Raw genomic sequence first — 16,151 nt, 5'->3', positions numbered from 1 at the left:
ATCTCCACCTCCCCATCTCCTCCCTCCCATCCCCACCTCCCCTCCAAATTAGAAAAATGTATATACAAGATGCAGAACACTGAAATCAAATACAGTGACAACAGGGCTTGTACCATGGGGCAAGAACATAGAAAGAAACAAAACAAATCACACAGTACATTATAAGTATATTAAAAACAACAGCAACAAAGATAAAACCTCGTGTCATTGTCTTGGGGTTCATTTGGCTTAGCATCAGGTTATATGGTCATATGTACATAGCTTTTGACCTCTTCTGCATATCCTAGACATATACTAGTTATTGCAGATAAAGGAAACCAAGGGACCTATGTTTCTTTGAGTCTGGCTTACTTTACTTAATATAATTTTTTCCAAGTCTTTCCATCTCCTGACAAATGAGACATTGTCATTCTTTCTGATGGAGAAATAGAATTCCATTGTATGTATATACCACAATGTCTTGTTCCACTCATCTACTGAGGAGCATCTGGGTAGGTTCCATATCTAAGCTATGGTAAATAATGCTGTGATAAACATAGTTGTGCTGGTAGCTTTAGTATGGCCGTGTTTGTGATCATTTGCCCAGAAGTGGGATTGCTGGGTCATAGGGGAGCTCTATGTAGAGTATTTTGAGGATCATAATACTGCTTTCCAAAGTGGTTGAACAAGTTTACACTTCCACCAACAATGCAGTAGGGTTCCCTTTGGCCACATCTCCACTAGCATCTTTTGTTATTAGATTTCTTGATTATAGTCATTCTAACTGGGGTGAGGTGATATCTCAATGTTATTTTGATTTGCATTTCTTTTATGGCTAGAGAAGTTGAGCATTTCTTCATGTGCTTATTGGCCACTGTTATTTCCTCTTCAGAGAAGTCTCTCTTGAAGTCTTTAGCCCACTTATTTATCAGGCAGTTGTTTCTTTGAGGATTTGTTGTTGGGGGATTTAATTTTTTTAGTTCAGAATATATTTCAGATATGAAATCCTTGTCTGTTGTATGGTTAGTGAAGATCTTCTCCCAATCCATGGTCTTTCTATTGATCTTTCTGGCTCTGTCCTTTATCATGCAGAAGCTCTGCAGTTTCATACAATCCCATTTGTCCAAACTTTCTTTGATTTGTTGTGTTTCTGGGTCTTTATTAAGAAAATTTCGGCCTGTGCCAAGGAGCCCTAGAGGTTCTCCTATTCCTTCTTGTAATGTTTTCAAGGTGTTTAATTTGACTTTGAGGTCTATTTGGAGTTGATTCTGGTGCAGGGTGATATATATAAAGAACTAGCTTTAGTTTTCTACAGGTATTTCACCAATTTTGCCAGCACCATTTACTAAAGAGGCTGTTTCCCTTCCATTTTAGTTTTTTAGCTGCCTAACAAAGATTAGGTGGCTATGGGTCTGTGGGTTCATTTTGGGATCTTCGGTTCTATTCCATTGGTCCTCAGGTCTCTTCTTGTGCCAGTACCAAGCTCTTTTGATTAATATGACTTTGTAGTAGAGTTTAAAATTTGGTATTCATATTCCTCCAGCACTGATTTTTTTGCAAAGGATTGTTTTTGCTATTTGGGGTCTTTTATTGTTCCATATGAATTTTGAGGTTGCATCTTCTATTTCCTTGAAGAATGAGGTTGGGATATTGATAGGTATTGCATTGAATTTATAGACAGCCTTTGGCAGTATTGTCATTTTCACGATGTTAATCCTCCAATCCAAGAGCATGGGAGGGTTTTCTCACTTCCTTAGTTCTGCTTTTTTCCTTATTCGGGTTTTTCAAGTTTTCATCATAGAGGTCCTTCACTTCTTTAGTTAACTCCTAGGTATTTTATTTTTTATCGGGCTATTACTAAAGGAGTTGCTTTCCTGATTTCAGCTCTGGTCTTCCTGTTGTTGGCATACAGAAAAGCTATTGATTTCTGAGGGTTAATTTTATACCCTGCTACTTTGCCAAAGTTTCATATCAGCTTGAGCAACTTGCCAGTGGAGTCCATTGGGTGCTTTAAATACAAGATCATGTCATCTGCAAAGAGTGAGAGTTTTACTTCATCTTTCCCTATTTGGATCCCCTTAATGTTTGCTTCTTGTCTTATTGCTGTAGCTAGGCATTCTAATACTACATTGCAGAGAAGTGGAGAGAGTGAACATCCTTGTCTCATTCCTGAATGTAGAGGAAATGGCTTTACTTTTCACTAATAAGTATAATGCTGGCTGTAGGTTTGTCATACACAACCTTTATTATATTGAGGAATGTTCCATGGATTCTTAGTTTTTCCAGAGCTTTCATCATAAAAAGTGTTGGATCTTGTCAAATGCTGTATCTGCATGTATTGAGATAATCACCTGGTTTTTATCCTTGTTCTTGTTGATGTGATGAATTGTTTTGATTGATTTGTGTATATTGAACCAGCTTTGCATCCCTGAAATGAATCCTGTTTGATCGTGGTGTATGATTTTTTTCGTTGAGTTGTAGTCAATTGGCCAAATTTTGTTGAGAAGTTTTGCATCATTTTTCATCAAAGAAATGGGTCTATAGTTCTCTTTCTCTGATGAGTCCCTATCTGATTTTGGGATGAGGGTTATAATGGTTTCATAGGAAAGGTTTGGTAGTGAACTATCACTTTCAATTTCATTGAAGAGTTGGAGGAGTATTGGTGTGAGTTCTGCTTTGAAGGCCTTGTAGAATTCCACTGTAAACCATCTGGTCCTGGGCTTTTCTTGGGTGGGAGGTCTCTAATTTCTGTCTCACATTTGCTGGTAGGTTTCCATGTGAACTTTCATCTATGTACTTGTCTGCATTTTATAAATTATCATGAACATAACTTGCTTTGATAATTAGAAAACATTATAATGCTTGATAAAAAATGTACTCATTACCTTGCTTATGTAATTGTAAACCCTCTGTACCATATTTTCACAATAAAACAACTCATTAATAAAAAAAGATATTTTTCAACTAATGAGTGCATAGTCCCATCCAACTTATAAAATTATTAGATAGCAAGTTAACTCAAGCTCTAACAAAATCTGTTATGAATAGATATGGTCATTATTGATACTCTTTACATGTATTCTCACATAGAGGATGTGGCTGAAATACTAAAAATCAGAGAATGCTTGAGCTTCAGTATGCAACCCTGGGCAAAACTGATAAGAAAGAAATCCACTCCTTTCTTTTGGAAGGAGTTTTAAGAGAACAGGAGTAAGGAATATTACAGAAACAATATGCATCCTGTTTCCCATTACATGCTTCTCTTCAGTTTTTACAAAAATGTTAGTTATTCACCAGAATATTTATTTTATTTAATACTATATTACTACTGTGTAAATACTAAATATAATACCTGCTTTGATGACACTAGTGTTTGACAGTCTGCTAATTCAAATCTGTCTCAGACTACATGGTACAGTTTTGGAGGGGAATTTTTACTAAGTAGCTTCATCTCAAAATGATGAGAGCACATAAGGATGGTCTTTTCACCACTTTTTTTCCAGGGTGGGGCACAGTTCTAGAGGTGAATCTCAGGACTATGCACTTGCAAGGCAGACACTTTACCATCTGAGCCATGCCTTTAGAGAAAGGACCCTTTGTAACTTGGTTATGTTGGAGGTAGGACCTCTCTTCACATTCAGGCCAGCCTGTGATCTTCCTACTTGTATTTCTTCCTATCCCTGGCTAGGACAGGCCTGAGCCATTACATACAATTGTTGATTGAGATAGAATCTCTTGAACTTTTCTTCAGGCTGCTATTGACCCACATCTTGATCTCCATCTCCCCAAAAGAATTAGAGGCTTGAGCTACAAGCAACCTATTGTGTTCCCTTTTTATATCCTAAAAGTGTGATGTCCTTTCTTTTTCTTAGTAGTACCTGAGATTGAACGTAAGACAGGTAAGTGTTCTGCTACTAATATACATCTCTGCCTCAGTATGTCATTAACTATTTTTACTTATTTTTCTGCATAAAAAATGTGTGTTTCTAAATTAAAACATGCCATGCCTTTAGGTAGCATCAAACACCTTCTTTGCTCTTATTATCATGAAAAGTGCTTTTGTTTTCTTATTGTGAAAATACGTACAGAGGGGTTACAATTACATGAGCACATTTCTTATCAAGCATTGTTGCCTCCTCCTTTGTTTCCCTTTACTATCCCTTCCCATCTTCCCTCCCCCTTCCCCCCTTACCTTCACCCCCCAATAGACCCCCCCGTCCCTCTCCCATCCCCCCAACCTCACACCAAAGTTGTAAAGTTTGTTTTTTGACATAACGTCTTGTACATCTCATTGTTGCAATGGGTCCACCTGTATCCCTATTTAAACAATTTTTTTCCCTTCCCCTCCACAAATTATACTAACATCAAATACAGTGAAAATAGGGGTTATACTATGGAGGAGGGACATACAAAGCAACAAATTCTGACTGAAAAACTTTTATTTGCTAGACTATATCCCAGGTGGTTTTTCATTGTGTGTGTGTGTTTATGTGTGTGTGCATATGTGTATGTGTAGCTACATATATGTGTGTATATGTATATCTGTATATATGAATAAATACATATATATATATACATATATGTTTATATGTATACTAAGATCTATTCTTGAACTCTGAGTTACAATGGTTACAAAAATGATACTTACAGCTAACTAGCTAGATAAGTTAGATATGTTTAATGAGATAATTGTAAATTTATATAGGTAAAACTTGTCTCTATTTGCACACACATACACAGATCCATATGGAGACACATAGAAACTTCCAATTATAGGTATAATAAGTAACTTTTTACATCCTGGGTGAAATAATTAACATTTCTCTGAGAACTTGAATGAATGTAGTGTGTGTCTAGGTGTGATGCAACAGGTGACTTTTCCATTCATCAGAAGTTGTTGAAAGCACGGTTAACCAGTAGAATACAAGAACCTATGGAGCAGACAAAGATTAATTATACCTGTGCTCCTGCAGCAATGTTTGTGTTCCAAACAAATTATATTTGCTTGTGTTTAAACGATGCATAAATCTGATACGTGCAGATGAACGTGTGTTCAGGATGAGTGAGCACACTTGTTTGAATGTCATATTTATCCCTGTATTTTGTCAGAAAATTAACTTCTTTGGAGTTTGTGCTTGAGCTGAGCATATGGTTGTTGATCTCTGGAGATGACAGCCTATCTGAGCAATAGCTCCTTATGGCTCCAGCTCTCCTCGGCTGGCAGATGCTTTGGGCTTTTCTACAATTAAGTGGGGATCATCACTGTTTTCTTTGAGCACTGCTGTGCCTTGTACTCTGAAGTGTTTTGTTAATCACTGTCTGCCTTCGACAGAAGCTGCCAAAGCTCTCATTAAGTTTGAATTTTGAGATGTCATGCTCGAATGATGGAATTTCATCCTTTTTCTGCATGAATGGAATTGGCTATGGAAAGGTGCCAGGAAAAAAAAATCATGTCACTAAAGTGTACTTGCTTTATATTTTGGAGCTGAAACAAAAGGCAGTTGGAGAAGCGGGGAGGGGGCTCCAATAATTTGTCAACTCTGGAGCATGTAGTTTCTTAGGAGCTCATCCTGATTAGCAGGAATGGTTTCTTTATTATGCTTGATATCAATAGCTAGTCATTTTCTTGTTCACAAAGTGAACTTTAAATCTGTTCTCTTACTTTCCCCAAGACCTTTCATGGCATTTGATATTGACTCCTGGTGTGTAGAAACAGAAAGTAGGGATAAGTTGCACAAAAGTGAAGCAATTTCTTCAATAACCTGTCTGTCTAATTGGGGAAGGAGACAATATTCAGTAGTAAAGGGGAAAATGCCACTTTTGCCCTTCAAAATGATTTCTAGAAGTTATATAGAGACTGGAAATTAAATGCATCTGTTGACTATTTAATGATTTGCTGCAGGAAACTAAGTGTTGTGGGAAATATGGTTTGAAAAGACATTATCTATTTCTCCTGGCGAATCTAATTGTTTCAGTTGAATGAGTAAAAGTAGGAAGTAAGCCTTGAAGAGGAAAATACTTAGAGTAATTAGCTCTAATGCCTAATCACATGAGTCATAAAGCATTTGGAAATTTATTAAACTGATCTATAAAGTCCTGTATTTGCAAAGACTAACATCTCCTTACTTCTAAATTTCAAAAGCAGCATGGTTTTTGTGTCTGCTTTGTGGCTCAATTTGTTTTAGTCAACAATGCATGCAATGGATATTTCACTGAATCATTTTAATAGTTACAAATAAAACAATTCAAATCTATTCTCTAGCAGCAGGAAGACTGGCTACTCTAACCACCATCTCTTTGCAGCCTCTTACTCCTGCAAGACTGTAACCTACACTTTCCACAAGGCTAGGAAGAGATTTTTGTGTCACAGTGAATGTAATGTCCATTCTTTTTAGACATTTAATGACTCTTCCTGTGGAAAATCATGAGCAAAATGTTGATTGAGAGTTCTAAGGAAAATATTAGGTAATGTTTTTGTACATGTATAATGACAAAGTAATGACCATTTCTTCACTATGGAAACACCTGGGAGTTCACACTAGTTAACCTAATGGTAGTCAACAGCTGTACGGTATGAAGTAGGAACTACACTAAACAAGTTCACATACATGAAAATACCCGACATAAATGGATTCCTGTAATGAGATCCTACCTGAGTTTAATTCACTGACTTTAGGAAAAAGAATAAAAAGTTATATATGGCCACTGAGCCAGACAATGCTCCATCTTCTTTTCCTTCAGTAGCAGTCAGCTTCTCCTATAAAGCTCACATCTCCAAGAAGAGAGATATGAAGGTGGGAGACCCTATCAGTGGCATTCAAAAGGATCCAAGAAGGCCTACTCTGAAGCATTTCTTAGAGAGCTAGTCAGCCTTCCACGTTCAATCTCTGGGAGGTCCTGAAGTTCTCCAAATACCGTAGTGGTTCCCTTGTACACAAGTCCCAAAAAATAAGGCAAAAAATCAGTTCTGATCTATTTGACACTGTAGATATCCATTCCAATTCCCATGTTATTTCAAACGATGGTATAGTGAATGTTGGTCAAACAGAAGTAGAACATTTGGCTTGTATTTACACATTTGTGAACTTTACTCTGAGAAAGCCATCTAAAAGCTGATGTTCATGATCAAGTGGCCTTGTAATTTCATTGTAAATTAGATACAGAAATTAAAGAAGAATTCAACATTGAAATTAGCAAGTAATTTGCCAAATAATTTGCATACATCTAGTCACAATCAAAATAAATCTTTTATTTAATCTCCAAGTTTTCTTTTCTTACATTTGTCTAGTGTATATATCTACTTTTGTAAGGTACATATGGGACTGAAAGATAGTTGTTTATAATGTTAAAGCATGAATTGAAAAAAAAACTCTTAATTGTAGGAAAATGCCAAAGAACAGCTAAACAAAATAAAAAATAGAGCAGAGGGAAACAACGATATATCCCATCATTCAGTTACAATACTCAAAGACAGTTGTTGGTCCCTCATGTGTTTTTGTTTTACATAACCATGACTATCTCAATGTTTATGTCAATATTACTGAATTTTGTGTTTTACATTTAGTACTAGACAAAACTTCATAAATTTATTGAGTTAAAATATCTTTACATGAAATTTTTACATATATAACTATGAATATATGATTGTTATATAATAAATATGACATACTTGCTAACATTTGTTCTTGTGACCATTTCCCCCCCCCAATGTTTTGCTGTTTTGTATATAGCTATATACCAAATATTTTTTCATCTAACATTTCATTTGAAAATAACAAAGTTGTCTTTCTTTATAATTTGAGAAACTTAGTTGCTACCCAAGAGGCCAATTAATTTTGTTACATTTTTTAAGTAAGACAAATTTTATATTTGTATTTAATTTAAAACTTAATAAATGCCTTCAGTTTCTATCTATAGTATAACCATATGTCACTGAATTGCTGATTTGGACAGTGAAAATCTTGTAAAGCTTTAATTTATTAGTGTTCTTATTTTTACTTTTTTTTTTGTTAAGCACATGAGTATTTTTTTTGGTGGGGGGTCCGGTTGTGGGGCTGTCCCTTAGCTCTTCAGCTCAAGGCTAGTGCTCTACCACTTGAACCACAGTGCCACTTCTGGCTTTTTTCTTTTTGCTTATGTGGTGCTGAGGAATCGAACCCAGGGCCTCATGCATGCAAGGCAAGCGCTCTACCACTGAGCCATCTTCACAGCCCATGCACGTGAGTATTATATACACTATGTTATAGATAGAACATAACACAAAATGGATAAAAATATTGCTAAAAAACTTCTATTGCTTTTCTTAAATGAATCTGTATGGTAGTGCTAAAATATATAATATTTGGCATTATAGCATGTAGAGTGTCAACCATATTGGTTTCAGATCTTTTCTGACGTTGCTCACTCCTTCTATTCACTTCCTACTACCACACTGGCTCTAAAATCTCATTAAAATATGTGAAAGGAATAAAATTTAATATTGCATAGTTGTTCACTACATCTGCATTAATGACAATGGAACTCTATTCTTAATTTATTTCAGAACAGAAAATTAAAATAGGTAACTGACATTAAGAATTTCAAAGCCAGCATATGAGAATCCTAGTAGAAGGTCTATAAGGGATGTTATAAATACCCTATGAGAGATATACAATGCATACTAAGAGAACATTATTTGGAGGAGATATTTAAAAAATTCAAATTATTTCAGAGAGATAATTTTTATTCATTGAAAACACATCTAGGATCCTGAATCTGTATTTTTCTTGTAAAATTCCAGAATAGATATGACTAAAATAGTTTTTAGATGTTATGATAATATTTTATTATTTGGAATAAAGTATGTTATAGTAGAGTATAAGTTCTTTTTGTCTTTTATAGCAGAGCATTTTCTACCTACAGTGTGTTACCAATATTGATTAGGTGCCAAAAACCTTTGAAGTATTAAAAATATCTTTTGAAGAGTGAATTTTTTTGTTGTTGTTGTTGGTCATGGGGCTTGAACTCTGGGCCTGAGTGCTGTCCCTCAACACTTCAGCTCAAGGCTAGCACTCTACCACTTGAGCGACAGTGCCACTTCAGTTTTTCTGGTGGTTTATTGGAGATAAGAGTCTCACGGACTTTCTGCCTGGGCTGTCTTTGAACCATGATCCTCAGTTCTCAGCCTCCTGAATAGTTAGTATTACAGGTGTAAGCCACCGGCACCCAGCATGCTTGAATTTTTTAAAATACAGTCAACTTAAATTTTACTCATTTAATAGCACACATATTTTTCAGTCTTTCAAGATAATTTATTTCAAAACAAAATACAGTTGTTTATTGATGAAAGATCTTTAGTCAGTCAGCACAGCCCAGGCTCGGACTATGTTTTGTTGAAAATATTGCTGTTTATCTCTACAAAAGGAAAAATAAGTGATCAGCTTAATAAAAATTGAATTTTCTTTTGTCAAATCAGTGTTATTGTTACAATATTCCCCACATTTCTTTGGCATGAGTTAACACAGTATGGATTTTTGGTGGTGTGGTACTGTGAACGGAGGGTATGGTATTTGCTAGGCCAATGCTGTACTGTTTGAGCCATAATATAAACCATATCTATAATCATCAGCAGGTAAATTTTACCATGTGAGCCTGAGCAAATTATTTATAACTGACATCATATATCAGCTATAATCTGGTACTGTAGGCTTCAGACTATGAGCATGGGAGTATACTGAGCTCTAGTACCAATATTTTGAATAAAACCAAATGAATTATCTTGGATTTTCCAATGGAGTTAATTGAAATATATTCTCTTCTTAACCAAATTTCTTTGCACTACATTACTCTTATGCACTATATCTGGCTTCTTTCTCTTGGTAATTCTTCATAGAATTTTAACCAAGGAAATTGAGAGTGCATACTAAAGATCTCTACATAATTATGGCCTTATACAGCAAGCAAAGTTTTGAATCTTGAAAAATGCAAAACACTGCCTACAACTTAGACATACTTGAATAGGTAGGTAAGCTTGATATTTTTGTTTTCAATATATGATACATTCCCATTTGTAATATGTGTGTTTATTGCCATAAATATTGATTAAAGTAAATTTCATTTGGTTTGCTATGTACTTTCAAAGTCTGTCCCTTTGATTATTTATTGCTCCATATCACTTTACTTGGGCTTTGATAACTAGTGTCGCCATCTAATCTTTGCACACTGTTTCTAGAATGAAGATATGAGTTCTATGTCAATCAGTAATTTCATGAGGGGTTGATTGATTGATTGCCATTACCAGGGTTTGAACTCAGGGTCTTGAGCTCACTCAGCTTGATTCATTAATTTTCACTATCCTACTTCAGTTGTGCTTCCAGCCAAAATTTCTGGAGATAGAATTTTCTTGGACTTTTCTACCTGGGCTGGCTTTGAACCATAATACTTCAGATTTCAGCCTCCTAGGTAGTTAGGATTATGTGCATGAGCTATCAGCACTTATCTTACAATAGCTATCTTATTACATTAGTTATATCATCTATTCTGTTCTCTGTGATTGCTAATCTATCTATTTTCAAGATATCATTAGATATTTCACCTTCTAGGAGGTGCCAGTTGAAAAACAAAACAATAAATTCTATGTATTCAAAGTGACCATATTCTAAACCTTAATGATTTTTACCTCTTATTTTCTGGAATAACCTTCTCCTTGATCTTCAAATATTTAGTGGGAAAGAAGTATGCATAATAAAAATATAATTAAAAAGACTAAATTGGCAATTGTTTTAAGAAAATATTTTCCAGATCTGTATTTTTGTATTCTTCTCCTTCTCTTTCTCCTGACTTCTTCCCTTTTTCTCTTTCTTGTTCCCTCCAGCTCTTCTTTCCTCTTCCCCAACACCACCCCTTCATTCCCCCTCTCACCCCATCTCTCCACTTCGTTTTTAAGTCTGGTAGATTCACTTCATAGCAGTCTTGTAACCCAAAAAGAAAATTTACCATTTAACAGCCTGTTTCTTAGTACGTTGGAGCAGTGGGTGGGCCGGGGCGGGGGCGGGGGCGGGGGAGGCATGATAAGAAAGAAATGTACATAGAGATGTCTTCTTTTCCCATCTAGAATGGAGTTATTAGTAGCTATAAACAACAGAAAGGTTAGGAGAATAGAGTTGGCTACACTGTCACTTGTCTTCGATTTAGTGAGGGGACAGGGTGTTTATAAAGTGCACAGATGAAGGAGGGCAGATTCTCAATCACATGGCATGGCAGTTCTTTGTCATTCATGGAAGCTCTAAGCATAGCTAGTGTTATAGACAAGCTTTAGAATCAGATGGCAGTAAGTCCAGAGAGTTTGTCAGTGGAAGTAAACTGAGTTATTTTTCAATAGAGTACTTCACTATATTCTGTCATAAGAGTTTATGGTTAGATCCGTGGAATGGAGGATTTCAGTGTTTCTGACAAGAGTGTGTGAAGATTATATACAAATGTTCACTTGGATATATGACTTTCTTCAGCCAGAGAGCTCTAAGAAGCAGCAGTCACAGACCCATTAATAAAGCACTGCATGACACTGGGGTTTGCTCTCCTTTTTGTAATCCCAGTTATTGGGGAGATAGAGATCAGAAAGATTGTGGTTTTCAGGCCACCTGAGAAAAATCCAAGGTCTCAACTAACAAAGGAGATATGGTGGCGACCATGTATTCCAGCTGAGTGGGAGACAGGTTGGAACATCTCAGTTCCAGGTGAAATTGTGGGACTCTATCAAAAAAATAATTGAAACACGAAGAAGTGGGGGCATGGACTATGTTAAAATGCTTGCTTATCAGGCAAGGGCCCTCAGTTTAAACTCTGGTACCCCACTAGCCCCAGGGTCTCACTCACATTGACAAGTGCTCTACCACTTTTGTAAGGTCCTAGTCCTTTGGTTTTTATTTTGTTTTGAAACTTGGTCTCACTATAGTTTTTCCTGGCTGGCTGGGTTTGAATGCAATTCAAAATAGCTAAGATTATAGCTATTTTGTACCACCATACTGGGCTAAAGTTCCTACTCATGATAAATAACACACTTCTAGAAAAAAACAAACAAAAAACAAAACAAACAAATAAAAAACTATTGCCTTGGAGGTTAGAAGGCAATGGAGAAACCAACAATCTATCCTTTTCAAGTTTTTGGGAGGCAACTTTCCTGTAAATTCCTGATGTCTGCTGTTACCCTCTCAATTACTTTAGTTTATTCAGAAGATACTGTTTTTGTTGTTGTTGTTTTGGTTTGGTTTTTGATTTTTTGTAGGCTGTGGGACTTGAACTCTGGGCCTGGGCTCTGTCCTTCAGCTCTTCAGCTCAAGGCAAGTGCTCTACCACATGAGCCACAGCACCACTTCCAGTTTTCTGGTGGTTAATTTGAGATGAGTCTCATAGACATTCCTGCCCGAGCTGGATCTCAGCCTCCTAGGATTACCTGCGTGAGCAACCAACACTCAGCTTTATTTTGTTTTGAAATTGATAAAATATACACCCTGGGAAGAAAAAACATCTTTTATTACAAGTGTATGTCTTTTGTGTTCATTTTTAATCAAATGCCTACTTATGGATTGGGTATGTTGTAGAAGTATTTCACAATGTTGATTCTCATAATGTTAGTTAAATTATATTAGTATGAACTTTTTAAATATATTTTTTATTGTAAAGATACTGTACAGAGGGGTTACAGTTACATGAGTAAGATAATGAGTACATTTCCTATCGAGCAATGTTATCCCCTCCTTTGTTTTTCCCCTACCATCCCTTTCCTCCCCACATCCCCAACTCCTCCCTCCCCACCTCCATGCACAAAGTTGTAAAGTTCATTTTCAATATAGTGTCATGTACATCTCATTGTTACAATGGGTCAACCTTTATCCCAATTTAAGCATTTTGCTTTTTCCCTTCCCAGAAAAATGTATATACAAGATGCAAAGCACAGTCATCAAATACAGTGAAAACAGGGGTCATACCATGGGGGATCAATGTACCAAAGAAACAAAAAAAATCACATAGTACCTTATAAATATGTTTAAAAAAACTATAGCAAGAAAGAAAAAAATCACTTGTGTCCCTATCTTGGGATTCATTTTGCTTAACATCATCTTATATGGTCATATGTACATAGCTTTTGACCCTTTCTGCTTGTCCTAGACATATACTAGTTATTGCAATAAAGGAAACCATGGGACCTATGTTTCTTTGGGCCTGGCTTACTTCACTTAATAAAGTGGACTGAATGAATCCTCACAAAATTCTATGTTAAAATGCAAAAATGAATCCTTGGATGTCACTGAATTCTGAGGATACAATTCTCATGAATGACATTCATATTTTTGTAAAGATATATGTCAGGATAAAGCAAGAAAATGCCCATGGGAAAACCAGTGAGATCCGACATCAGGCACTAACTCTGCTGGTTTTCTCATTTTGAATTTCTCAACCTTTAGAACTCATAAGTAAATGTGTGCTTTTGAAGCCATCCAATTTATGGTGTTCTGTTGTACAGCCCAATTACACTAATTAAATCATCATTTGATCATCATATGATCTTAATATGAATATCTAGGAGTTGGAGTTTTTTCTGCTCTTATTGATTTTAAAACCTAATCATGAGGGGGAAATTTACTTTTTTCAAGATGATTTATCTTTCCATTCATTTCTACGATTTTCAAAAAGTCACAATAATGATTCTTATACCTTAAGAAATGATCAATTAAAAATGACCAATCTTAAAACATATTTTCCATTTAAGCTTTTGATTTTACCCCTTTATATTTTTTCCTTGTTCAAGTATATTTAGTCACATAATAGTGATGGTAGCAGTTTTTACTAGGTTACATATATAAGATGCCTCTGTGGGAAGACACTTCAGAGGCTCATGGATTCTAGATTTCTGTACAGATTTTTTTAGTAATACATCTTCACTATCTCTGACTTTGAAAAACATAATAGGTAGAAATTTTACACATTACATCCATTCATTGATGTTACATCCCTACTCCACATGATTCTTCAGTGATTTACAAAACTAACCCTGCAGAGAAAACACAAAAAGTTCTTATTTTTAGTTTTCAAAAAAATCCTTAAACACAACTCTAGATGGTACTAACATAGTTTGATGCTGAGTGCTAAAATAAGATGTCTTATCAATATATCATTTTTTGTTTTGAATCACATTTCTAAAAGAATTATTTAATACTTTCCTGGAATAAATAGACTTTACATACTTTGATTTCTGTTACAATATTTTATTTAGATTTTTTTCCTGGAGGATGACATAGATGAAGTGCACATTTTAAAATAGAAAAGTCACCACTGGAATGTACCAGGATTAAAGCAAGATTAATAAATTCAGACGTCATGTTGCTCTTTCTTAATTTAGTCTTCCTTTGCAATATCTGTGTGTACTGTACATCTCTGTGATCTGTTGCCACATTTAATATGTCAGTATAGTATTGTAAAATTCTCTTAGCAGTATTAGTCTCCAGGCTCTATGGTCTCTATGAACTTGTTAATTTTTCTCCAACAGAGACACAGTAGTTCTTTCCTGTACTGGGCTTTGGGTCCCCATGAAGCACCAGTTGTCCCCCCACCCCCAGCAAAACTCTAGGAAAATATACCACCAAGAAACAATGCCACCAGAGGTGAATATGAGCTGGGTTCTTGTTTTGATATCAGTTTATTTCAAAATCATTATTAGGTAATTTTCTAAATGACTAGGTTGTGGTGGCCTTCTTAATTGTGAATACATAACAAATACATAGCAAATTTACATACACCATTTTCAATTTTTTTCAGAGGTTAAAAAATACTACCTTTTGTGAATCTAGGAAAGGCTTATATACGTTGCTATTTCAAAATTACTCTTCTGCTTTGGAATACTGGTTCTTAAACATTCATAACAAGTTCATTTTTGTCTTATTGATGTGATAATATCTTAGATAGCCAAGGGAAGCACAGTCACAGTGGGAAAAAGGGTGAACCAATTCAGCAGTGAAACTCACTAGACACTATGTTGGAAATGAATTATACAACTTGGGGGGAGGGAAGTTGGGAAGGGAAAAACTGGGAGATAATGAGAGAGGGGATGGCACTGTTGAAAAGGAAATGTACTCATAACCTGGCCTATGTAATAGTAAGCCCTCTGTACATCACCTTTAGTGTAATATATTCCTTTGGAGATTGAAATATTAAAAGTATGCAGTAAATTATAAAGCTCCAAAATATATCAACATCTCAACTACAATGTTTAAATGATTACATCCAAGTTTTAATATTTGTTTTCCCTGTATGCTTTATATTTTATTTATAATTTTGTTTCCTTCTCATTCTTGTTAATCACATTTCTGGTAACACTATTCTTCAGAATAATTTCTATACTTTAATGCTTCACCTACTTGGCATTGTCCTGAAATTAACATTCTTCATTTTTTTTAGAAATAATATTAAAAACAAACAAATGCATGTGAAAATATATTTATAAATACACAAACACATGCACACTCCCATGTGGAATAAAAGAAGTCTCTGAAAATTTTGTCAGGTACCATTTTTGTTTATAGAAGAAAATGTGTGAGTTTAATGAGAGTGTTTTTGCATCTAGATGCCAATCTTGTAACTGTTTTTTAGCTTATGTCACTATGTCACATATTTCCTTCACATATAATAGGAATAATCTTAAATATCATCTCTATATGGTTTCTTTCCTATATCCCAATATTAAGATACAGCGCAACAACCATAACATTAATGCCAACATCCCAGCACACTTCTTCTATTATGCTTTCTGATGGATGTATCCTCAATATTTCATGAATTTATGTGAACTTAGAAAGTTTAGCTGCCTTTGCATGTAGTGTTTGTCTTTGTGTGATTGCATGGGGGGGGGGGTTATATGAACATGTAGAAACACATTGAGAAGCTTTCCTGTGAAATATGTTTTTGAAAGCATGAGATGTGCTTAGAAATTTCATGCATAGATTATTGGTCCAATTGTGGAGGTATCTGAAGCAGAAAAGATGGTTAGCTCAGCACAATGAATATGTCTGCCAGCCATTTTTATAATGACTTGCTGCAGTTTTTATTGTCTGACAAACCATATGCTATGCTGTACTGAGAGCGTCCTTGTTCAACATAGTCAAAAATGATGCAATGTATCCCTCGAAGTCTAGCTGGAT

Source organism: Dipodomys spectabilis, unplaced genomic scaffold, assembly GCF_019054845.1.
Source record: "Dipodomys spectabilis isolate Male_0828 unplaced genomic scaffold, ASM1905484v1 ptg000140l, whole genome shotgun sequence".
NCBI lineage: Eukaryota > Metazoa > Chordata > Mammalia > Rodentia > Heteromyidae > Dipodomys > Dipodomys spectabilis.
Note: the sequence above shows the minus strand (reverse complement) of the source record.